The 26,679-nt window shown below is 42.9% G+C and overlaps 1 protein-coding gene across 6 annotated transcripts in view; it reads right to left on the reverse strand.

The window, feature by feature from the left end:
* The window catches only part of pard3bb (par-3 family cell polarity regulator beta b), a 920,021-nt gene that overhangs the window by 110,903 nt on the left and 782,439 nt on the right, over positions 1–26,679 (reverse strand). The window lies entirely within an intron of this gene.

Raw genomic sequence — 26,679 nt, forward strand, 5'->3', positions numbered from 1 at the left:
ATGCCGCACTGATACTCCTCATTTGTGTGTCCCTGTGCGAGTCTCAAAGCTCAAGTCTCTCTCTGGGATTCAAAAGTGTACCTTTAATGCACCCTTCAGCAAAACCACCATCAATGTCGCCATCAACAGCAGCCACTGATCCCCGAACTCCGTGTGATTATTCGGCAGATGGGTGTACCGACAGCCGGCGATGAACTCTGTTATAGAAGTGTAATATTGTTAAATGGAGATCACAAACATCTGGGAATGCTGTGAGGTCTTCAAAGTCATGTCATAAATCTTCTCTTTTACACCTTGGTGCTCATAAGATCTCTCAGACGACAAGCTCACACCTCCACAGACTCGCAGAACAATGGCTGCACTCTGGGTCTTACTGCTTTCTTGCGTGTATCCATTCGCCGTCTGGTTTTTTTTCTTTCCCCCCAGCGCCATCTATTCTACATAACACATCTTGCATGATTAATTTAACACAATCCACTATTATTTGTGAAACTGGTTGGTTTCGCACCTCTCCGTTAGGTGTTTTATGATGGAACGAGGCGTGGAGTTCGCGGATCTTCAGCGCAGGGTAAATAATGGCTTTCGGCACGAACCCGCATGAATCCAGCAGACAGGCCTGTCCAAACTCCTAACTGCAAAACCCGAACGCACAGTCCAGCGCGTAGCTAATTATGTCATCTCAGAAACAGATCACAAAAACACTGTCAGTAAGACCAACAGAGAGAAAGAGAGAGAGAGGGGACAAGAGTGAAGAAACAAGGAAAAAAAGACCACTGACAAGTTACAGACTTCAAAAAGAGACATCATTATCTGTTCGACAAAGAGAGAAGCATGTATACACTCTTCTCAATCTGCAGCCTAATCAGGCGACATGAAACAAACAGCACATTTCAGTTTCTTTTTCCTTCTTCTGTAATCTCTTTCTCCTTTCAGGTTCTCTCTCTCTCTCTTTCAATTCTCCTCTCTCGCTTTCACAGAGTTCGTCAGTTGCTGTGGCAGGACAGACACCGAGTCTTAAAGAGTGTTTTCAGAACGAAGCAGATGTTAGAAATAATAAATATATTTATTAGCATCTTTTATTGATAGAACAGCGCTGAACCTGATTGTTCAGAAGGTATATTGATTCATATATTTTTTTTAATAACAGCAACTATTTCTGGCTGTGATTTTAAATCATCAGTTTATATTAGAGCATGAGTTTATAATATGTCACTGTTTCTATAGTAACAACTTGCACAGCGGGTGGACCACGTCAGCATTTTAAAAATTGCATTGCGTTTTTTTCTTATTAACTTTAAGAGAGAGAAAACGAGAGGCTGGTGAGGGAGCGACTGTTTATAGCTGTTAAAACACGAGTTATACGATAACCACAACGTTTTATCACTTACAGTGGTGCTCGAAAGTTTGTGAACCCTTTAGAATTTTCTATATTTCTGCATAAATATGACCTAAAACATCATCAGATTTTCACACAAGTCCTAAAAGTAGATCAAGAGAACCCAGTTAAACAAATGAGACAAAAATATTATACTTGGCCATTTATTTATTGAGGAAAATGATCCAATATTACATATCTGTGAGTGGCAAAAGTATGTGAACATCTAGGATTAGCAGTTAATTTGAAGGTGAAATTAGAGTCAGGTGTTTTCAATCAATGGGATGACAATCAGGTGTGAGTGGGCACCCTGTTTTATTTAAAGAACAGGGATCTATCAAAGTTTGATCTTCACAACACGTGTTTGTGGAAGTGTATCATGGCACAAACAAAGGAGATTTCTGAGGACCTCAAAAAAGCATTGTTGATGCTCATCAGGCTGGAAAAGGTTACAAAACCATCTCTAAAGAGTTTGGACTCCACCAATCCACAGTCAGACAGATTTTGTTCAAATGGAGGAAATTCAAAGTTATTGTTACCCTCCCCAGGAGTGGTCAACCAACAAAGATCACTCCAAAATTAAGACGTGTAATAGTCAGCGAGGTCACAAAGGACCCCAGGGTAACTTCTAAGCAACTGAAGGCCTCTCTCACATTGGCTAATGTTAATGTTCATGAGTCCACCATCAGGAGAACACTGAACAACAATGGTGTGCATGGCAGGGTTGCAAGGAGAAAGCTACTGCTCTCCAAAAAGAGCATTGCTGTTCGTCTGCAGTTTGCTAAAGATCACATGGACAAGCCAGAAGACTATTGGAAAAATGCTTTGTGGATGGATGAGACCAAAATAGAACTTTTTGGTTTAAATGAGAAGCGTTATGTTTGGAGAAAGGAAAACACTGCATTCCAGCATAAGAACCTTATCCCATCTGTGAAACATGGTGGTGGTAGTATCATGGTTTGGGCCTGGTTTGCTGCATCTGGGGCAGGACAGCTTGCCATCATTGATGGAACAATGAATTCTGAATTATACCAGCGAATTCTACGGGAAAATGTCAGGACATCTGTCCATGAACTGAATCTCAAGAGAAGGTGGGTCATGCAGCAAGACAACGACCCTAAGCACACAAGTCGTTCTACCAAAGAATGGTTAAAGAAGAATAAAGTTAATGTTTTGGAATGGCCAAGTCAAAGTCCTGACCTTAATCCAATCAAAATGTTGTGGAAGGACCTGAAGCGAGCAGTTCATGTGAGGAAACCCACCAACATCCCAGAGTTGAAGCTGTTCTGTATGGAGGAATGGGCTAAAATTCCTCCAAGCCGGTGTGCAGGACTGATCAACAGTTACCGCAAACGTTTAGTTGCAGTTATTGCTGCACAAGGGGGGCACACCAGATACTGAAAGCAAAGGTTCACATACTTTTGCCACTCACAGATATGTAATATTGGATCATTTTCCTCAATAAATAAATGACCAAATATTATATTTTTGTCTCATTTGTTTAACTGAGTTCTCTTGATCTACTTTTAGGACTTGTGTGAAAATCTGATGATGCTTTAGGTCATATTTATGCAGAAATATAGAAAATTCTAAAGGGTTCACAAACTTTCAAGCACCACTGTAAGTCACAACAGGAATGAGGGCAGAATTGAAAATCGGGGCAGCCGTAGCCTGAAGGTCGGCTCCAAAGGATCGCTGGTTCGATTCCTGGGACCGGCAGGAAAAATGCCAAGGGAGTTGAGTGAATGAATAGCACTTTCCCCTCCCTCTGTATCATGGCTGAAGTGTCCTAAAGCAAAGGCACCTACTGTATCCTCCAACTGCTCCCTGGGCACTGTAGCATAGCTGCCCACTGCTCTGGGTATGTGTGTGTTCACTGCTTCAGACGGGTTAAATGCAGAGGACGGATTTCACTGTGGTTAAGTGTACATGTGACAAATAAAGGCTTCTTCTTGTAGGAACTAACTAGTTTTACAAAGGTTACATGTAAATATAAACGGATAAAAAAAAGGATGATGTGGCATTCTTTAATTAATAATAATGAACCACTGCTGCGGTATAAGGGGAATACAACAGGAAATACTGTGAAATAATAAATAAATAAATGGACACATTTACCGTATATAGCGCCATATCTATCACTCTATGGCGCTTTACACTAATAATAATTGAAATTGAGGGCGGCACGGTGGTGTAGTGGTTAGCACGGTCACCTCACAGCAAGGTGGTTCTGGTTTCGAGCCCCGTGGCCGGCGAGGGCCTTTCCGTTTGGAGTTTGCATGTTCTCCCAGTATCCGTGTTAGGGATGGCGAAAACTAAAAAAAATCTTGACCGACCACCGAGCCTCATTAGCCGGTTAAAGTCGGTTAACCTATGAGTTTAAACAGGGATGCAAACGGCGCGCCTTTTTTACGGCTCATGCAGATCCGATTTTTTTTTAGGGGGGGGCGTTGGAGTGTCTGAATAATTTCATCAGAGTAAATTCTGTATTAAAATTACTACATAAGCAAATGCCGTTACAGTCCATGAAAAAGCCGTGAAAAAGTCGGCATCTGCGCCTTTAGTTTGTGTGGAGAGATCTGATCTGCAATAACATGCATTGTTGGCTACAGACCGAAACACACTTTCAGAATGCACTGGCCAAGGCAGGACTAAACTCCATGTGCCTTCTAATAATAATTAAAAAAAAAAACAGAATAGTAATTTGTAAGCTAAAAAGCCTGTGTCTACACTTTTCTCTTTCGCTGAGTGGCAACGGTGTTCAACTGGGGCGGGACATGACTGAATGGGTGTTTCTGATTTGTCAGCTGTCGTCCTTACACCGCATGGCATGCCCCAAGCGTTTACAACACAGAATTCCAGGTTCTCCGCTCCAAAATCGGTAGCTTCAAAACGATTGATTTTTTTTTTTTTCACCAACAACCAAAAAAAAATTAACCGGTTGACGTTGATTCGGTCAACCACCAGTCAAACGGTCATCGGTTAACATCCCTAGTCCGTGTGGGTTTCCTCCGGGTGCTCCGGTTTCCCCCACAGTCCAAAGACATGCAGGTTAGGTTAACTGGTGACTCTAAATTGACCGTAGGTGTGAATGTGAGTGTGGTTGTTTGTCTTTATTGCTGTATTCACACTTATACCGGTACGAAAGTGGTATAACTGTATCGATACAAAGTATACCGGTACAGTTTAGTGCATCTGTCCACACTAGCGAGAAATGTTTGCGGTTTTCTTTCACGGTAGTTGAAATTCGTGTGCGCGAAATGTTTCCGTGGTTACCGAGTAACTTCCTTCCGAGAATATGGCGGATGAAACAACGCGTGTGTGCTTTTTGTTGTCAGTGTACAGTCTGTATTTCTGGTGGTCATTTATTCAGTTGAATCGTATAAAACGCGCGAGGCAGTTGAGAAAGAAAGAAACGAATCTCCGTTCTTCACTATTTTATTCAGCGAAGACATCGATTGAGGTGTGTGACTTTGCGCATGCGCATTATATTTGTATCGATACAGAACCGCTTCATCTGTCCACACTACAGCGAAGCGCTACAGTACCGATACTGTACCGGTACGAAACCCATACATTTGTGGGTTTCGTACCGATACAGTTATACCGCTACAGGACCGGTATAGTTGCTAGTGTGGACAGGTGCTGCGGCACGAAAGTAGTTTCGTATCGGTACAAAATCCCTAGTGTGGACAGGGTATATGTGTCAGCGCTGTGATGATCTGGCGACTTGTCCAGGGTGTACCCCGCCTCTCACCCATAGTCAGCTGGGATAGGCTCCAGCTTGCCTGCGACCCTGTACAGGATAAGCGGTTATGGATGGATGGATGGATGGATAATCTAAACTGACTATGTACAATTAAAATAAATGTCTTAAAAAAAGTATATATAGATATGTGATATCATAAGTTATTCATAAACCATTCTAAAGAGATACGTTTTAAGGCCCACTTTACACGGGGACGGTCTGAAACAAAAACGCAAAAGTCCGTTTTCGTTCTCACTTTTTTTTTCCGCGTCTACACGACCGTTTTCAAGGAGGAAATCTGCGTCTATACGGTGACGCATAAATGTGTGGAATTCAATTGGATGTGCATGCCAGGCGGCTAGGTGGTGCTGTGAAAGACCTCCGCTATGTCTGCACGCATGCGCAACGGCTTCCGTCTTGTCTGATCTGCACATCTGCGCCGCGAAAACTTTGACTACTCTGGCTATGGTAAGTAAGAAAGTAAGTAAAAAAGTAAGAGCATGCTATACCCGCCTCTGTTCATTAACGGTATATGTGCAGATTCGGTATAGATGTTCGAAGGACTCCTGGACGTTTATTAAAGCTGCCAGAGCAGCTTGAAGGTCCGTTGGATCGATGTAATCAGACATGCTCTTACTTTTTTACTTACTTTCTTACTTCCCGGGCTGGCATGTACGGTATATGACATATGTATGACGTAAACGCGTACCCGACGTGAGCAGATCCGAGCAGAGTTCCGCGTATTGGGTAGTTTAGACGGATATGCAACGGGGGCTGTTTTTAACTTATCCACTCTGGAAGGCGTTTTCAATTTTTTCCGTTTTTCAGCCTCGGAAACGCCGTCCCCGTGTAGACGAAAGGCACTTCCGATAAAATATTTAGTCGTTTTTACCCGACAGCGTCCTCATGTAAACGGGCCCTAAGTTCTTTTTTCCTGTTCTAGGAAAGTAATCAATTTGTATGGCATCACTTCACCCCACTGATAACGAGTGTCCAAAAACAGCAGACCTTATTCCTTACCTAACACAGAAGGAATGCTGTTTGCTTCTAAACTATTGCCTTTTTTTCAGGCTGTAACTTTATATTAAAAAAAAACAAAGGCATGTCGTGCTTTCACATCAAATGACACTAGGTCTAATCTTATTCCCCTCATTTCTTTGCTTAACCCTATTACACAAACCACAAAAAGAGAGAAAATTCCTTGGCTTCAGAACCCGAGTTTGTTAAGCAGCGACAAGGAGAAGCTGTGAGGAAGCACTTGTGAGCATGTGAATACTGAGGGAGCAAGGAGCAGAACGCAGTGGATCTCTTAATTTTCCCCACTGCTCCCCTGCTCACTAATGGCCCCGGGCCGCTGAGCTCTAATTGGTAGACATTTCCAGAAATGAAATTTGACAACAAAAGATAGCCCTCAATGACAGGTTGGCTTTGTGGCATCCTAATCAGAAGTGACAGCACTTTTTACATGCCATTTGCAATTGAAGAAATAATTAGAAATATTTTGGCTAGCATAACATTATTTGGACAGGCAATCAATGTTTTTTTCCCCTTCCTTTCCTTTCCTTGCCTTTCCTCTTCTCTCTCTCTCATTATTCTAATTTGCTGCTATGCAGGTGATGGCCAATTGAGGCCGTTTCATTAAACACCTCTTACGCTCAGGAACACTGCCGTCACGCGAATACACAAGACTAGCTGGCCAGACACATCTGTGATAAACAATCCAAAGCAAGTAGACTTATTTGGTCACTCCGGAGCATAATTATACAGTAAAGTAAAAGGAACGAGAGAGAAAAAAAAAAAAAGCAAAGCTCAGGGTTTGGCTAATGAGCTACGAAATGCAAACAATTCAAAATCCTGCAAAACAGTCGAACCTTAAATCCTGCTGTTGCTAAAAACAGAACACAAGACATCTCAGAAAAGATTTGTTGCTAAGCTACTGGATGCATCTGCAAGAAGAAGAAGAAAAAAAAAACCCACACACATAAAATGTGTGTGTGTTTATTTGCCCTTCTTCTTCTGTACGCACCTACTCCATTGTGAGAGATGGGGAATTAATTTCAGTCAGTAAGTGGCAGCCAGGAAGTTCTTGTACAAATACGAGAGACCTTCCTCTCTCGTTCTCAACCTCTCTTCTCTCGTTCTTTGGTCCAAGTGTGTAAACACACATGCACAGAAGGTCCCACTTCAATTACCTGTAGCAGGGATATTTCTGAGAGACAGCGTGAGAGAGAGGGGGGTGGTATTGGAGAAGAGGGGGGGCCCGGATGCAGGGAGACACTTAAGAAACCAGCTTGGCAGCGTGTAAAAACGGCAGTGGCGTGTGCATCTGGAGCACCCATTGAGCTCAATAGAATGGCTGATTAATTAACAGCGAGAAAAGCACTCGAGCACTCACCCAACCTGCACTAAAAGCTTTTCTTTCTCCATCTATTGATTTATATAATTACTCTGACAGCAATGCAGCTCTAGTGCTGGATGCAGAGCAGGAGGGAATTGGCAGGTGGGAGAGGAGGAAGAAAAAAAAAAATCCTGGCTGTGGCACATTTTGGCCGGTTTGGCAAAATCTTCCGGCGATATAAGGAGCACAATGCCAGCTGATAGGGCGCTTGAGTGAACATAGTTGACCTGCAGAGTGGCCGTTGATGGATTCGTGCTGAGTTCAGTTCTGACCCTGCTGGACGGCTGATGGGGAGTGATGGGCTGTTTGTTCGAGCCAGCGTGGAGGTTATTGTTCACGGGTACATCCTGAACACACCATTCACTACACAGGGACAGAGTGAGGGCTCACAATGCTTTCTTCAACCATTCCACATTTCATGCCCATCGCGCCCTCCTGCTTTATTTCTTAGTAAGGTTTGCAGAGACGCGACGCAACAGCGTCCACCTCCATTTCCATCTCTTTCTCCTTCACTGTGCACAAAAACAACTCCCTCCTCTTCTCCCGCTCTGCATCTCCCTGGATCCTCTCTCCAGAGAAAAAAATGATTAGTTTTTAATTGGAGTGGACCGGAGCCCTAGAGGGCCGAGGTTGTTACATCAGGAATTTTTTTTGTTCCAGGAGCACTTCAGGGCTGGAGATGCAGCCTGCAGCCTTCATCCGCCCCCCCAACTCCTGCTCTTTTCCCACACAAGAAGCGCCTCAAGAGCTTCACTTCTTTCAATCCCCACGGCCTCTGGCCTGCCCGCTCTCTCGCTCTGGCTCTCAGATGAAAGGGAAGATGGAGAGGTGGAAAACAAGGGCAGCGAGTTGGAGTGCCTGCATGCGAAGAGCCCAGTGCAGAGAATGAAAAGGAAAGTTTTTTTTTTTTTTGTAGGTGAAGGCTAGGCTTGAAGGAATGAGAGTGAAGTGGCTACTCTCAACGAGCACAGTCCTGGCTTCATGCATGAGGGGAGGAAAGCGCAAGCTGAGCTCACCACAGCAGTGCTGCTGGGGCAGGTTTCTGGTTTTCCAGAAGTCTGAAAACTTGGACTTCAACAAGCATGTGGGCCTACAAGCTTTGGAAGGAAACATTAGATCATGAAACCCTGCTTAAAAGGTTACATCATCAGAACGGCGATCCAGAGAGATCCGTAAAAAAATAAAAGACTGAATGGGATATTTTTATTCTCATGTGAGTGATTAATGACACAGTAACAAAAAACTGTTCAAAAATCATTCATTTTAAAATTGTATTTTAAAACGAGACCGTCAATGACGGCGTAGCTCACTCTGGCCCCGTCTAGTCCAGAAGGAATGATCTAAAGCGGGCCAGCTTGTGCAGTCCTACTCTCAACCAGTCCAGCTCAAATATTTGCCAGAAAGAATCCAAAACGGCGAGGAATTCACTGAGAAGAAGCCATTTTTGTCGAACTGCTCATTAAGGCTTAATTAGTCCATAACTTCATTAATAATTGTAATTAAGCAAACCTGGGTAGAAGGTATATGCACCCTAGGTACCCCTACCTCATCTCATCTCATCATCTCTAGCCGCTTTATCCTGTTCTACAGGGTCGCAGGCAAGCTGGAGCCTATCCCAGCTGACTACGGGCAAAAGGCGGGGTACACCCTGGACAAGTCGCCAGGTCATCACAGGTACCCCTACCTTCCTGCCAAAAATAATAAAAATCAGTGAAGAATTGAGGGAGAAGCAGCAATTTGTGTGGAAACTGCTCGTTAGGGCTTACTTACACCATATCTTCATTATTAATTGCAATTATGCAAATCTGGGTAGAAGCCATATGCACCCCGGGCAGACCAACCTTCCTGCCAAAAAGAATAAAAATCTATGAAGAACCGAGAGAGAAGAAGAGATTTTCGTGAAACATGGACGACACCGGACAGACGAGTGATGTGGGCCACTAACATTCAACCAGTCAGGACATGGAGGCACCTCTACTTGCCTGACAATCATGTCAGAAACCTTCACCATGTCGCACTAAACTCTTAAAGGGATCCTCCAGCAGATTGATTTTCAACTTACTTTCTGTAAAATTAATCGCAGATTTGAAAAAAACAAACATTCATTTCCGGAGACCAAATAGTTGTCGAGAAAAATGCATTTATTTTTTTTAGAACACCAGATGGGCTTCCTGTAGTAGTGATCGCACACTTTCTGTAGATCATGTGAAAAAATATTTTGCAGCACGAGGGCTCATGTCTGATCCACTTTCTGTCAGTGACCCTCTGCTACACAGCTGAGCAAGCACACTTTGCATTTTCTCTGTGGAAATGCAGTCTAGTTCCAACTAGTGCTTTCTTTTTAGCATCATTGTGGTGTTTATATGCTACTCAATGAGGCATACTGATTTAAAAACTGATAAATTTGGTAAAAATACTGGTAAAACTAGCAAAACTACAACGTAAACAAAGAATATCAACAGCTGAGTTGCTCCAAGCAACCGCTACCTGACATCATCGCATACAGTACATCACCACCATAGGAAGCCCATTGGTATTCTTAAAAAAAATAAAAAATAATTCTCGACAACTATTTGGTCTCCAAAATGAATGTTTGATTTTTGAAATCTACAACCAATTTTACATAAAATAAGTTTGAAAATCAATCGGCTGCTGGAGGATCCCTTTAAGGGATGGGAAAGGAAATGGTGAACCATTATGGGCTACCAAGCCGGTCCCTCTGGGGGAACCATTAAAAGTTTTCTACAGAACCCGACAAACAAAGTGTTCCCCATCATAAAGGAAAGCAACCCTTAACTATAAGACCACAAGAAGCCTTCAGGTGTTCTAGCGCAAGATTTTGTTCCGAGGATGTGGCTTTGAAGAGGACAGTTGTAATTTCAGAACAACTAGCTTCACCTAACATCTACTCAACACTGACTGCACATTTAACAGTGTTTATTCTTTTTCATATGGTCAGGAGTGAAGTAGTTGAGCCCAGCGTTGTAGTCGAGTCACTAAACCTCGAGTCCGAGTTCAGTCTCGAGTCCTCGATGTTCAAGTCATTAAAGAAAATTTCGAGTTGAGGCGGAGTCGAGTCCATTATTGATCCGAGTCGAGTCCAAGAACAAGACTCCAATGGCACCATTTGACGGTGGCTGTTGCTGCCTTTATGTGAAACCGTCTCTGCTGCTGCTTTGGACTAACGTTACTGCTCGACTGCCCCGTTTTAGTTAATAGGCTACAGATAAAAAGCTTGTTCATCGCTCAGCAAGCCCCGCCCATTATCAACAGGGCAAATAACATGAGAGAGGGTTAACACTAGCTAGTTCATTGGTCAGCAAGCCCCGCCCACTATCAACAGGGCAAATAACATGAGAGAGGGTTAACACTAGCTAGTTCATCAGTCAGCAAGCCCCGCCCATTATCAACAGGGCAAATAACATGAGAGAGGGTTAACACTAGCTAATTCATCGGTCAGCAAGCCCCGCCCATTATCAACAGGGCAAATAACATGAGAGAGGGTTAACACTAGCTAATTCATCGGTCAGCAAGCCCCGCCCATTATCAACAGGGCAAATAACATGAGAGAGGGTTAACACTAGCTAGTTCATTGTTCAGCAAGCCCCGCCCACTATCAACAGGGCAAATAACATGAGAGAGGGTTAACACTCGCTAGTTCATCACTCAGCAAGTAAGCCCCGCTATCAACAGAGCAATGAACATAGCGTGTCACTTCCTTCTCTGGGTGGAGTCTTGCCAAATGATGACTGAAGTTCGAGGTTGTCCCCATCGCCTCCTCGATAGTTCTTCTACATATGGAACACATAGCAGTGCTTTTTTTCCCACTGCACGAGAAGTCTGTATAAGCAAAACGGACAATCCTAGGGGCTTCTCTCCAGGCCTTTTAGTGCCATTAACGTTAGTTTGTTCCTGAACATGACGTATGAACAGGTGAATGCGCATTCTCTTGCATGAAATTAGTATAAAAATTAATGTAGATATAAATATTTTATGCCAAATTATTACGGCATGTTACAAAAAATTAAGAAAAAATCCGAGTCCTCGTCTCCAATTTACGAGTCCGAATGCAGTTAACGCATGAGTCCACGTCCAAGTCCAAGTCAATCATGTCGCGAGTCCTTAAAATTAGGGCACAAGTCGGACTCGAGTACTACAAGCCTGGTTGAGCCATCTGTGCATGAGGGCTAGCATGGTCGGGTTTTCTGCAAGACCGATCAACTTTTGGATGTGGTGTGTTAGATCCGTAGAAGAAATAAACTTGGGTGTACACTTCTAGATGAAAAGGTTCTTTGGACAGTTAAAGCTTCTTCGCTTCCTAAAGGGGTTGTATATTAGTCTGGTTAACACCAGACCATATCACAAGTGAAATATGGTCTGGAATCCGCCTATTGAATTTCTTGTAGGGGAGGTGTGGTTTACGATTGTCAACAGCCGTTTATTGGACGTTGCGAATGTCTATCATTTGGCGTATACGTAGCCCATTGCCAATCATGGCAGTTGTACCCGGTGACGTAGTTAGAGCGACGAAGAAGATGAAGAGGCGAAGAAGAGAAGGAAAGAGAAAGAGAAGGCAAAACAAAACTGTTCTTTTTTCAAAACAAACTTTCGCTCTAAACTATTCAGAACAGTGTCTAAAGCTTGATCGAAAGTTTGGTTCGTATCGCTCGCCGCCATGTTAAATGTGATCCGTAAACAGTCCCAAACAAACTACAAGCTTCCGTTTGTCGAGTAGTACGCGTCATCATCTTTCCACCCCTCCCCACTCTCTGATTGGCTCCCTAACTCAGGCGAGCCTTTAGACCAGGGGTCACCAAACTACTGCCCGCGGGCCGGATCCGGCCCCCCACCCCCCTTTGACCGGCCCCCCAGCCCCTCTGCCCCCCATCACTTGAACCGGCCCTATGAGGCAATCCCCAAAAGTGGTCATGGCCTATTTTTTAAATTGCTTTTTGGCAAATAATAACATGTCTGCATCTTGTATTTTGTTGATTTTATCAATTAAAATCGATATTTAGTTATAAAATGAACTATTCATATTTTCCGACTTTTCGTCATATGTTCGCGATCAAGCAGTGACAGGCAGCGCATGCGCAGAGAACTGTCAGTGTTCAGGACAGCAAAATGGCTAGCAGTCAGTGAAAAGCTGACAGAGAGTGCAGAGTTTTTAAAGAACAGTGGACCACTGATTATTTTTTCGTTCAGTGTAAGGACCGTGCAGTTTGTCTTGTATGTAAAGAAAGTGTGCCGGTTTTCAAAGAATATAATCTGCGTCGTCACTATGAAACCCGCCACAAAGAGTATGCTAGTTTGCGAGGGCAAACAAGAGAAGACAGGATTCGGAGGATGAAATGCGGACTGGCTGCACAACAGAATGTATTCCTTCACCAAACCCAGATCAATCAGGCTGCTGTCCGAGCTGGCTATAAGGTAGCTCACCTACTAGCTACCCATGGAAAGCTGTTTACTGATGGGGACTTTGTTAAAGTATGCATGCTTGCTGTGGCCGAGGAGGTGTGTCCCGACAAGAAGGATGCGCTCAACGCGGTGAGTCTCTCCGCACCTACTATGACCAGGCGAACCGAAGATTTGGGGGACAACGTGTATGACCAGCTGAATGAGAAAGCGTCAGAATTCGAGTTTTTTGCTTTGGCCATGGATGAGAGCAATGACGTGCAGGACACAGCACAACTGCTGTGATCTATTGATCTATTGCTCATATTATTATAATTTCACTGTTTTTTAAAATGTATTTATTTTATAGGCCTATTTAGTTAAAGTCCTTCCCACGCCTTACAGTACCTGGTATTCCTAGGCAGTCTCCCACTCAAGTACTAACCAGGCCCAACCTGTATGTGGCGCATCGGGCGGCGCCGATCTCCGTTTCCATAGCCCTCGGCCTCTCGCCTATTACACAGCTAGGGTTACAGTGGGGGGCTAGTCCTCTGGTAACCACGAGAGTTTAATAGGCCTATTTATTTGACCTTTATTAAGTGCTGCATACAATTATTATTTATATTATTAATAATATCAACAGGCCTACCTACAATTTATAATTTTCCACTCACCTTTGCCAGTGTCAATCACCTCAAATAGGCAGATGTTTCTTACCTTGACAGCTTTGATATTATTTTTATTAGAAAATAAATAAATGGAATATTTGTGGTATTTCAAATTAAAACAAAGTGTGAAGACTCGATTACTACTTTTGCAAACCACTAGTAAATATAAACAAATATGTGCCAGGAATCAAGTGTGGATATAGTAGTGTGGATATAGTAGTGGGGGTATAGTAGTGGGGATATAGTAGTGGGGATATAGTAGTGTGGATATAGTAGTGTGGATATAGTAGTGGGGATATAATAGTGGGGATATAGTAGTGGGGATATAATAGTGGGGATATAGTAGTGGGGGTATAGTAGTGGGGATATAATAGTGGGGATATAGTAGTGGGGGTATAGTAGTGGGGATATAGTAGTGTGGATATAGTAGTGGGGATATAGTAGTGGGGATATAATAGTGGGGATATAATAGTGGGGATATAGTAGTGGGGATATAGTAGTGGGGATATAGTAGTGGGGATATAGTAGTGGGGATATAGTAGTGTGGATATAGTAGTGTGGATATAGTAGTGGGGATATAGTAGTGGGGATATAATAGTGGGGATATAGTAGTGGGGGTATAGTAGTGGGGATATAATAGTGGGGATATAGTAGTGGGGATATAATAGTGGGGATATAGTAGTGGGGGTATAGTAGTGGGGATATAGTAGTGGGGATATAGTAGTGGGGATATAATAGTGGGGATATAGTAGTGGGGATATAGTAGTGGGGATATAGTAGTGGGGATATAGTAGTGGGGGTATAGTAGTGGGGATATAGTAGTGGGGATATAATAGTGGGGATATAGTAGTGTGGATATAGTAGTGTGGATATAGTAGTGTGGATATAGTAGTGGGGATATAATAGTGGGGATATAATAGTGGGGATATAGTAGTGGGGGTATAGTAGTGGGGATATAATAGTGGGGATATAGTAGTGGGGGTATAGTAGTGGGGATATAGTAGTGTGGATATAGTAGTGGGGATATAGTAGTGGGGATATAATAGTGGGGATATAATAGTGGGGATATAGTAGTGGGGATATAGTAGTGGGGATATAGTAGTGGGGATATAGTAGTGTGGATATAGTAGTGTGGATATAGTAGTGTGGATATAGTAGTGTGGATATAGTAGTGGGGATATAATAGTGGGGATATAGTAGTGTGGGTATAGTAGTGGGGATATAATAGTGGGGATATAGTAGTGGGGATATAATAGTGGGGATATAGTAGTGGGGGTATAGTAGTGGGGATATAGTAGTGGGGATATAGTAGTGGGGATATAATAGTGGGGATATAGTAGTGGGGATATAGTAGTGGGGATATAGTAGTGGGGATATAGTAGTGGGGATATAGTAGTGGGGGTATAGTAGTGGGGATATAGTAGTGGGGATATAATAGTGGGGATATAGTAGTGTGGATATAGTAGTGTGGATATAGTAGTGTGGATATAGTAGTGTGGATATAGTAGTGGGGATATAGTAGTGGGGATATAATAGTGGGGATATAATAGTGGGGATATAGTAGTGGGGATATAGTAGTGTGGATATAGTAGTGTGGATATAGTAGTGGGGATATAGTAGTGTGGATATAGTAGTGTGGATATAGTAGTGTGGATATAGTAGTGGGGATATAGTAGTGGGGATATAGTAGTGTGGATATAGTAGTGTGGATATAGTAGTGTGGATATAGTAGTGGGGATATAATAGTGGGGATATAGTAGTGGGGATATAATAGTGGGGATATAGTAGTGGGGGTATAGTAGTGGGGATATAATAGTGGGGATATAGTAGTGGGGATATAGTAGTGGGGGTATAGTAGTGGGGGTATAGTAGTGTGGATATAGTAGTGGGGATATAGTAGTGGGGATATAATAGTGGGGATATAGTAGTGGGGATATAGTAGTGTGGATATAGTAGTGTGGATATAGTAGTGGGGATATAATAGTGGGGATATAGTAGTGGGGATATAGTAGTGGGGATATAATAGTGGGGATATAGTAGTGGGGATATAGTAGTGGGGATATAATAGTGGGGATATAATAGTGGGGATATAGTAGTGGGGATATAGTAGTGGGGATATAGTAGTGGGGATATAGTAGTGGGGATATAGTAGTGTGGATATAGTAGTGTGGATATAGTAGTGTGGATATAGTAGTGGGGATATAATAGTGGGGATATAGTAGTGTGGGTATAGTAGTGGGGATATAATAGTGGGGATATAGTAGTGGGGATATAATAGTGGGGATATAGTAGTGGGGGTATAGTAGTGGGGATATAGTAGTGGGGATATAGTAGTGGGGATATAATAGTGGGGATATAGTAGTGGGGATATAGTAGTGGGGATATAGTAGTGGGGATATAGTAGTGGGGATATAGTAGTGGGGGTATAGTAGTGGGGATATAGTAGTGGGGATATAATAGTGGGGATATAGTAGTGTGGATATAGTAGTGTGGATATAGTAGTGTGGATATAGTAGTGTGGATATAGTAGTGGGGATATAGTAGTGGGGATATAATAGTGGGGATATAATAGTGGGGATATAGTAGTGTGGATATAGTAGTGTGGATATAGTAGTGTGGATATAGTAGTGGGGATATAGTAGTGTGGATATAGTAGTGTGGATATAGTAGTGGGGATATAGTAGTGGGGATATAGTAGTGTGGATATAGTAGTGTGGATATAGTAGTGTGGATATAGTAGTGGGGATATAATAGTGGGGATATAGTAGTGGGGATATAATAGTGGGGATATAGTAGTGGGGGTATAGTAGTGGGGATATAATAGTGGGGATATAGTAGTGGGGATATAGTAGTGGGGGTATAGTAGTGGGGATATAGTAGTGTGGATATAGTAGTGGGGATATAGTAGTGGGGATATAATAGTGGGGATATAGTAGTGGGGATATAGTAGTGTGGATATAGTAGTGTGGATATAGTAGTGGGGATATAATAGTGGGGATATAGTAGTGGGGATATAGTAGTGGGGATATAATAGTGGGGATATAGTAGTGGGGATATAATAGTGGGGATATAGTAGTGGGGGTATAGTAGTGGGGATATAGTAGTGGGGATATAGTAGTGGGGATATAGTAGTGGGGATATAATAGTGGGGATATAGTAGTGGGGATATAGTAGTGGGGATATAGTAGTGTGGATATAGTAGTGTGGATATAGTAGTGGGGATATAGTAGTGGGGATATAATAGTGGGGATATAATAGTGGGGATATAGTAGTGTGGATATAGTAGTGTGGATATAGTAGTGTGGATATAGTAGTGGGGATATAGTAGTGGGGATATAGTAGTGGGGATATAATAGTGGGGATATAATAGTGGGGATATAGTAGTGTGGATATAGTAGTGGGGATATAGTAGTGTGGATATAGTAGTGGGGATATAGTAGTGGGGATATAGTAGTGGGGATATAGTAGTGGGGATATAGTAGTGGGGATATAGTAGTGGGGATATAGTAGTGGGGATATAATAGTGGGGATATAGTAGTGGGGATATAATAGTGGGGATATAGTAGTGGGGATATAATAGTGGGGGTATAGTAGTGGGGATATAATAGTGGGGATAAAGTAGTGGGGATATAGTAGTGTGGATATAGTAGTGGGGATATAGTAGTGGGTTATAGTAGTGGGGATATAGTAGTGGGGATATAGTAGTGTGGATATAGTAGTGGGGATATAGTAGTGTGGATATAGTAGTGGGGATATAGTAGTGTGGATATAGTAGTGTGGATATAGTAGTGGGGATATAGTAGTGGGGATATAATAGTGGGGATATAGTAGTGGGGATATAGTAGTGGGGATATAGTAGTGGGGATATAATAGTGGGGATATAGTAGTGTGGATATAGTAGTGGGGATATAGTAGTGTGGATATAGTAGTGTGGATATAGTAGTGGGGATATAGTAGTGGGGATATAGTAGTGGGGATATAATAGTGGGGATATAGTAGTGGGGATATAATAGTGGGGGTATAGTAGTGGGGATATAATAGTGGGGATATAGTAGTGGGGATATAGTAGTGGGGATATAATAGTGGGGATATAATAGTGGGGATATAATAGTGGGGATATAGTAGTGGGGATATAGTAGTGGGGATATAGTAGTGTGGATATAGTAGTGGGGATATAATAGTGGGGATATAGTAGTGTGGATATAGTAGTGGGGATATAGTAGTGTGGATATAGTAGTGGGGATATAGTAGTGTGGATATAGTAGTGTGGATATAGTAGTGTGGATATAGTAGTGTGGATATAGTAGTGGGGATATAATAGTGGGGATATAGTAGTGGGGATATAATAGTGGGGGTATAGTAGTGGGGATATAATAGTGGGGATATAGTAGTGGGGATATAGTAGTGGGGATATAGTAGTGGGGATATAGTAGTGGGGATATAGTAGTGGGGATATAGTAGTGTGGATATAGTAGTGGGGATATAGTAGTGGGGATATAGTAGTGGGGATATAGTAGTGGGGATATAATAGTGGGGATATAATAGTGGGGATATAGTAGTGTGGATATAGTAGTGGGGATATAATAGTGGGGATATAGTAGTGTGGATATAGTAGTGGGGATATAGTAGTGGGGATATAGTAGTGTGGATATAGTAGTGTGGATATAGTAGTGGGGATATAGTAGTGGGGATATAATAGTGGGGATATAGTAGTGGGGATATAGTAGTGTGGGTATAGTAGTGTGGATATAGTAGTGTGGATATAGTAGTGGGGATATAATAGTGGGGATATAGTAGTGGGGATATAATAGTGGGGGTATAGTAGTGGGGATATAATAGTGGGGATATAGTAGTGGGGATATAGTAGTGGGGATATAGTAGTGGGGATATAGTAGTGGGGATATAGTAGTGGGGATATAGTAGTGGGGATATAGTAGTGGGGATATAATAGTGGGGATATAGTAGTGTGGATATAGTAGTGGGGATATAATAGTGGGGATATAGTAGTGTGGATATAGTAGTGGGGATATAGTAGTGGGGATATAGTAGTGTGGATATAGTAGTGTGGATATAGTAGTGGGGATATAGTAGTGGGGATATAATAGTGGGGATATAGTAGTGGGGATATAGTAGTGTGGGTATAGTAGTGGGGATATAGTAGTGGGGGATATAGTAGTGGGGATATAGTAGTGGGGATATAGTAGTGGGGATATAGTAGTATAGATATAGTAGTGGGGATGGCCGTGCCAGGCTAGTAATCTCTACTACACAGTGAGGCCTGCTGGTGGTCATATTTGTCTGGGTCATACAATTCTATGTGATATAGCTGACCCGACCCCGGCCCCCATCACAGTCAGGAACGACAATGTGGCCCCCAGAGAAAAAAGTTTGGTGACCCCTGCTTTAGACCATAGTTTCCATGCTGTCTTTTCAGATCGGAACGATTGTGCAAAGCAGCATGGGATTTCCCAGGCTAGTTGTATATTGCATTCTCTCTACAAAAGGGAACTGTTCTGAAAGGGCACAATCTGTAAGCATGCTGATTGCTGAACGAAACTTTTCAGTAGCTCTCATGATGGAGAGAGATGGACAGAGCAGCTGAAAATCAAAACAAAAACATTTACTACACCCATCATTCCAATACTTTTTAGACTTCTCGGAGCTAATTTATTCCATCATTTCAGACAGGAAATAAATAAATAAATAAATCTGCAAAGTGTAACGAAACGATAGACTGAGCACAGAGTAGAGAATGTTATAACGATTAATGACTTTCTGTACTCCCTGGCCTGTGTGATAGTAGAGGTGGTTGAGTGGCCTTTTTTTTTACGACCACAGCGAGCAGCAGACTGTTCTAAATTGCTGGCCTTTCTAAATAACTCGCTTTCTTTAATGGCTCTCTGTGGCTGGTATTAAATCATACAGCCTCTTTACGGCACGGTGACTCTCACATTTAGCAGACTCTCTGAGCACAGGCACCACTGATGTATAACTAATTCATCACGCTATGTCAACATGCCTGCAAGTATCGCATCAGCAGGCTTTCGGCAAATCCAAATCGAGGACTTCGCAGAGAGACAGGTGGGGAATTGATATGCAGTGAAAAACATAGCATACCTCCTCACACCTGGGCAGCAGGTGAGGAAATTAGAGACGCTTTATTCATCAGAAGTGGCAAATCATTTGCCATGGGTCTTAAGTTAATCTCAGTGCTGACTGCTGGGGAGCGGCAGCGTGCGTGTGTAGGTGGAGTTATTTGTTGCTCTCACCCCCACTATTCGAGGTGATCATAAATGGAGTGGTAGATCACAAGGTCAAGAGCTGCACATCAGTCACTCATGGGACTCACAGGCTACTTTGTGATAGACGATGGAAAAGTGAGGTCAACAATATTGATGAGGTGATGTATTATGTACGTGGTTGTGTAATCGAGAGAGAGAGAAATGATGAGTGTGAGTGTGTGTATGGAGATGTCTAAGTGGATGATGGGACCATGCAGAGCAGACCTGATTAGTCTTCGACCCCAATACATGAGTAAGCACGAGAAAACTTGCATCGTGCTCCAAGTTTCTGGCAGTTATTAGGATAAAACCACATAAACATAATTACACGATTAGCGCTGCAGCTCTTTCTCCATCATGCAGACATTACTGAAGATAATTTACACCTGATGCACATAATCTGTTACACAAAGACACGCCAAATCAGCGTTTTTGCTTGTATTTAAAGCACAGAGACATGCACATTCCTTACTGTAGCTTTTTTCTGTAGCAGAAAGTATCCGATAATCATGAGACCAACATTACGTGAAAACCCCCAATAAATGGTAAAAACAAGCTCGTTTCCTTTTCGCATTCAAATAACATCATGTAAGAAAAAACATGTATTTGTTGAGAAACGGAAATTATTGACTGATTTATAGCCATGTATTGTTATGCATTTACTTGTTTCGACTCACTATTGCAGCCTCCATCATCTTTTCTTACTTTTTAATTCCTCTCGTCTGGACCGAACTCTCTACTTCGGAAAAACAACACTTCCCTGATCGTTAGAAGCACTGAAAGCAAAATTTCAGTCGAGCTAGACCTTTGCTCGTTTTGCATGACCTTGCTTGAAGAAATGAGGTAGTGGAAATGTTGAATATTGCTTCTGCCAAGTTGTAAGAATAGCTCACGAGATACATAATTACACAAAATCTGGCAAGAGGAAGTGAAAAATATCTGAAGTTCAATTTAACAACAATCTCAAAAGCATGCTGGCATACTGCACCTGGCACTGCTAAACAGAGAGGAAAAGTAACTATAATACAGTAAAAAGTACTGGGGTCCGGAAACAAACACCAACAGTCCGCACGAATAATTCAGTAACTTGGACTAGTAAAGGCTTTGCGCAGTCACGTGACCCCCATAACAACAGTCCAAAAAAAAAAAAAAAGTCAAAGCCCGTCCTGCACCATATATGGCGCGTTTGGCAGCGCTGATCTCCGTTTCCGTAGCCCTCGGCCTCTCGCCTACAGTATATTACATAGAGATCTTGCAGTCACGTGACCGGAAAGTACACAACCGCCATCTTGTCGGTCAAAAACACCGCTGAATACTGCTACACTCGTGTACAGAATGGATCAGTTTCAACCAACGGACTACACGGCTCATTTTTCTAATGAACAGATAACTAGATATGTCTAAAATAAACGATCTACAGATTTGTGACCCTTATGGCTTTCCGGACGGAGTTTTCACTACCGGATTTTGAACTGCCAGCGGAATACCTGGACGTGTATAATTACCTCATTAACTTTCCCTCGCTGTTCAGTGGTGAAGCACTGCGTGCTTATAAATCTCTGGACAGTCATCTTTACAGTCGGGAGAGGAAGCAAAAGCGAGGCTACAGGCAGAGCCGGCCTGTTGACTAAGCCACTCAAATCTCCACTGCCAAGCCTCTACCTCTCCAACGCCAGATCCATATATTCAGGATTTGTCAGCGACTCAGATGTGGCATCTTGTAAACAAGAATCCTCATTGGATGGGTAAGTCACTTAAGTATTGAGTATAGCACTGACCAGCCGATTATAGAATAGAATAAGGTAATTCCAAATCGTCCGTGTTGTTTACATGGATCTGGCATTGGAGAGGTAGAGGCCTGGCAGTGGAGATTTGAGTGGCTGTTTTCTGAGCTTAGTCAACAGGCCAGCTCTGCCTGCAGCCTCGCTTTTGCGTCCTCTCCCGATGCCGCCTCCTTCGCGTTGCTTCCGATAACAATCCACGGAGACCCCGCTCGTCTCGCTATCTCGTCCGGAATGTTATTTTATTTTTTTTTTTCCTCGTCCGGAATGTTGTGCATGCGATGGAAATCGCTACAAACCGTCATTTTCTGCTGGAAACCAATGTCCAGTAAGTCCATACGGTTGTAGTGGATATTGAAGTCCGGTACAGACGAACAACACGCAAAAATACACACAAAAAACATAAAAAACGTGCACAGGTAGGGAGAGCTTGTAGCCGCAGCCGTTGTAGTAGAATTGTATATAGTAGGGTTTTCCAGAAGAAAAGGTAGAAGTAAAAGCAGAAGTAGACCCAGAAGTAGAAGGCGGAATATGGCGTTTGACCGACAAGATGGCGTCTGTCACAATCTGGATCGGCTGTGACGTCACATGCAAGTGCTCCATAGCTAGGGTTACAGTGTGGGGCGGGTCCTCTGGTAACCGCGAGAGTTTGACTCCCCACTCGCATCTGTATTGCAGCGTGCCTTGCCAGACGGCAGTAGGTACCATTTTTATCATGGTCTTCGGTATGGCTCGACCGTGAGTAGAACTCGCGATCTCCTGATCGAGAGGCGGACACGCTACCCACGAAGCCACTCGCTGGTCCATAACAACAGTAGGCAGGTTAAAACAAAATGGGGATGAGAGCGATGGAACACGTGCCTTCTCTCCTGAAATACCAGGATTCTTTAAACCCTGAAGAGTGTAAAAATTACAAAAAAATCTCAACTAGAATATCAGTAATATCGATCCCTACAATGTAATGAATCTTTTTTTTCTTCCCCCAGTATCGATGGAAATTTGACATACATGTCCTTGACATAGATAGTGACTTGCTGTCCTGTACGAGTCTTTACATGAAAGATCAAATCAAGGCCTACAAAAGCCGAAAAGCTAACCAGTTTTTTGTGGCAGGCTGGGTAAGCTGCATCTTCGTAGGTAAAGCAACAGAAAATGGAAAGATTCTCACTGGAAAGGTTGGAATTTCTGAGGGATTACTCTGCTTATTTCCACTGGTAATTGACAATGAGTCAGCAAGCTTACGTTATTATTTCTACCCAGGTTAACCACTCGCAGCGACTAAATGAAACTCCTTTGAAACCTTGGATAGCTGTTAAAAACGTGGATGCAAATGGCGCGCCTTTTGGCGGATGCCGCCTTTTTCACGGCTGTCTGGGGGACTTGTGTGAATCGTGCAGATCCGATGAGGGTTTTTTTTTTGGGGGGGGGGGGGGGGGTTTGAGTGTCTGATTATAATTTCATCAAAGTAAATTCTGTATTAAAATTACTAAATAAGCAAATGCCGTTACAGTCCATGAAACATAGGAAGTATGAGAAGAAAACAGTAAATCAGAAAGCTGCACACGTAAAGCCAATTGGCTGCGCGCCATTATCTGCTGCTGGCTGCACTTCACTGCACGCGCAAGGATTTCCATCAGTCCAACGCAAGTTACGTAATTGGCTTTACGTGCGCAGCTTTCTGATTTACTGTTTTCTTCTCATACTTATACTTCCTATGTTTCATGGACTGTAACGGCATTTGCTTATTTAGTAATTTTAATACAGAATTTACTTTGATGAAATTATAATCAGACACTCCAACGCCCCCCCCCCCCCCAAAAAAAAAAAAAACCTCATCGGATCTGCACGATTCACACAAGTCCCCCAGACAGCCGTGAAAAAGTTGGCATCCGCCAAAAGGCGCGCCGTTTGCATCCATGTAAAAATGATGGAAGTGTATTGACTTCCATTTACAAGGAACAGACGTACATGTTTTTGCTTTCATCAGTCAAATTCCTGATTCAACTGCAAACAGGAACGCTCCTAGACGCGAGCAGGCTCGACCCCAGTTAGCCAGGATGTTTCCGTTTCCAGTTGAGAGTACGCTGTGCGCGTTTTGGCTGCCGCTTCTCACTGGAGCTTTCATTTTTCTTTTTCCCCCCCTTTGTTTTTCTTTTTTGTGTTCGTGTAGTTTGATGTTTGTTTTGGTTTGAGTGTTTTGTCTGCCGGTTGCGGCGTAGCTCCGGCCCCAGTTTTGGCCATCGGTTCCCATAAGGCCTTGGTGCACCATGGGTGATGCCTGTGCTCCTCGTTATGGACTGCAGTGCGCTCGTTGCGCTTTTAACATCGTGGTTGTCCAGCGCTCTGTGCGGCGATGCTTCTGTGCTTGGTGCGGTGTTCCGAGAGATGTTGCCCAGCAGCATCGCGGCGGCTGTGCAAGGCGGTGTGGGATTTATCTTTGTGTGCCTTTTGGTAGGACTGTAGTAGCTACGCCGTTGGAATTACATCCTGACCCTCTTTTGATGGACTCTCTTCCCTCCAGTTGTAAAGCGACCTTGGGTGTGAGAAAGGCGTGATATAATTTGAACTGATTATTATTATTTATTAACAGCCCACTACAACTGTATGGCTGGCTGGGGTCAAGCCTGCTCGCATGTAGGAGCATTACTGCTTGCAGCTGAAGCAGGAATTTGAATGACGAAGGCAAAAACATGTACGTCTGTTTCTTGTAAATGGCTTATGCCTCCAAAAAAAGCACATTAAAGGATATGGGACATGAAACATAAATGCACGCTATATCAGTTTCTTTCCATTAAAAATATGAATTAATTGCATTAACAAATACAAAATCATCTATTAAATTCAGCAAAATCGTTATATTCGTGATGATTATATGGCATTTCTGCTCGACTTCCGATATGCATAGTTTACAACCGGAAGAGCCGCTGTCACGTGATCATACGTCACAAAAACTTTCGGGCACAGCACAAGCGGGTAGATGAATGGAGAAGTGAATGACAAGAAAATTGTTTTTATAGTCTTTAACGTACATTGGACATCATGGTGTATTGTGCTGCTTATGGTTGCAATAATTCCAATGGGAAATGCCCTGGAGTAAGTTTTTTTGCATTCCCCAAGGACCCGAAGCTGAGGAAAGTGTGGGCTCACTACTGCCGTAGAAAAAACTTTGCACCTACTGTTTCCCACAAACTGTGTTCGGACCATTTCACTGAGGATTCTTTCAACATTAATACTCAGGTACTGAGCGATATTAATTGCCAAGCCAAATTTAAGAGGCCGTATAGCCGGGTTCATGGAGGCAGTGATAGCGCCATAATATACAGGGCCTAACATTCCTACAACTGTAGAGACAGTCAAGAAATCCTGTAACATTAATGAACATTTAAATAAATGTTATGTTGGTAAGTTTGTTTAACTTTTCTTAATTTTCATCTCTTTTGCCAAATGGCGTAGTGTTGTTGGCTGTGTGATGGCGTTTCGCCATTTTGAATGTTTTCATCTCGGACTCTGGAAGCATTGTATCTCAATCAATCTCGAAAAATATCAGCAAAAAAAACTAGCTTACAACGGACTTTAGCTAGATCTATGATGAACTTTCAATGTATGATACAAAAATAATACTTCTTTCAACAGATCATTAGCATTTGAGCAGAATTGTTTTTAACTTACCAGGAAGTGTTATCGAGCCGACCGCTTTCAGTTTCATGGGGACTGAATGAACTCTCACTCTCAGAATCATCTGACCCGTCAGAGTAAAGACAAGATCCATGTTCATGTGAATTTCCAGCTATCGGTTCGAACTGATAAGGTCTAACTTCACATCTCTGTGAAACATCGGGAATATCACTGTCGATGGTGTCCATTTCGGTAACCTGTTTACATTAGATTCCCAAGCGCTGGCTCCTTGGAAAGTTTTTGTGACGTCACGGGTCACGTGACCACCTAGCTAATTAACGAATCATTGTTTTACGCTGATGTATAAAAAAGTTGAATAATGTGATGATTTTCACATTTTTGACGCCCTGCAGTGATTTAGATGGCATTTCTTATGTCCTTTATACATAATTATACCCAGAAAAAAATCCATGTGCCATATCCTTTAAGTCTCATCTCATCTCATTATCTCTAGCCGCTTTATCCTTCTACAGGGTCGCAGGCAAGCTGGAGCCTATCCCAGCTGACTATGGGCGAAAGGCGGGGTACACCCTGGACAAGTCGCCAGGTCATCACAGGGCTGACACACAGACAACCATTCACACTCACATTCACACCTACGGTCAATTTAGAGTCACCAGTTAACCTAACCTGCATGTCTTTGGACTGTGGGGGAAACCGGAGCACCCGGAGGAAACCCACGCGGACATGGGGAGAACATGCAAACTCCACACAGAAAGGCCCTCGCCGGCCCCGGGGCTCGAACCCAGGACCTTCTTGCTGTGAGGCGACAGCGCTAACCACTACACCACCGTGCCGCCCCATCCTTTAAGTTCTGAAATTAATTTTTTTTTGTAATTCTTACCATCGTGGAAATGAAGCGCGCATACTATAGGGGTTTTGACCTCGCCGTTCGACACTGAGTCCCACCGAATGTTTGCGAGCCATTTTTCGCTTCTAGGTTTAGAAATCTCTGTGGGGTTTCCCCCCCGGGGTGATGAATTACTTTTGGTAAATTAAAAAATCTAATGTCTTTGTTTCATTCAGAACGTTTTACAGATCTAAAAACACAGCAAAACTTTCTCATAACGATCAATAACAACTAACTCATCTGAATGAAGCACTACAAGCTGCCTCCTGTCATGGCGTCGTAGTTACCGTTGCTATGGGGGGTCACGTGACTGTGCAAAGCCTGTATAACAACATTTTCATCTGGGGAGAAAAAAAAAAAAACACCACAGAAGATAAGCATTTCTTTAAATTCCCCTATCTTTATCCCAAATTTGGTCACCTGCTAATTCCCACCCACTCGCTAACTCTCCCTAATCATACAACAGCTACCAACTGGGAAGGGTCAAAGTGGGCACACGCGTCTTCGAA

The sequence above is a fragment of the Neoarius graeffei genome, chromosome 9, assembly GCF_027579695.1.
Source record: "Neoarius graeffei isolate fNeoGra1 chromosome 9, fNeoGra1.pri, whole genome shotgun sequence".
NCBI lineage: Eukaryota > Metazoa > Chordata > Actinopteri > Siluriformes > Ariidae > Neoarius > Neoarius graeffei.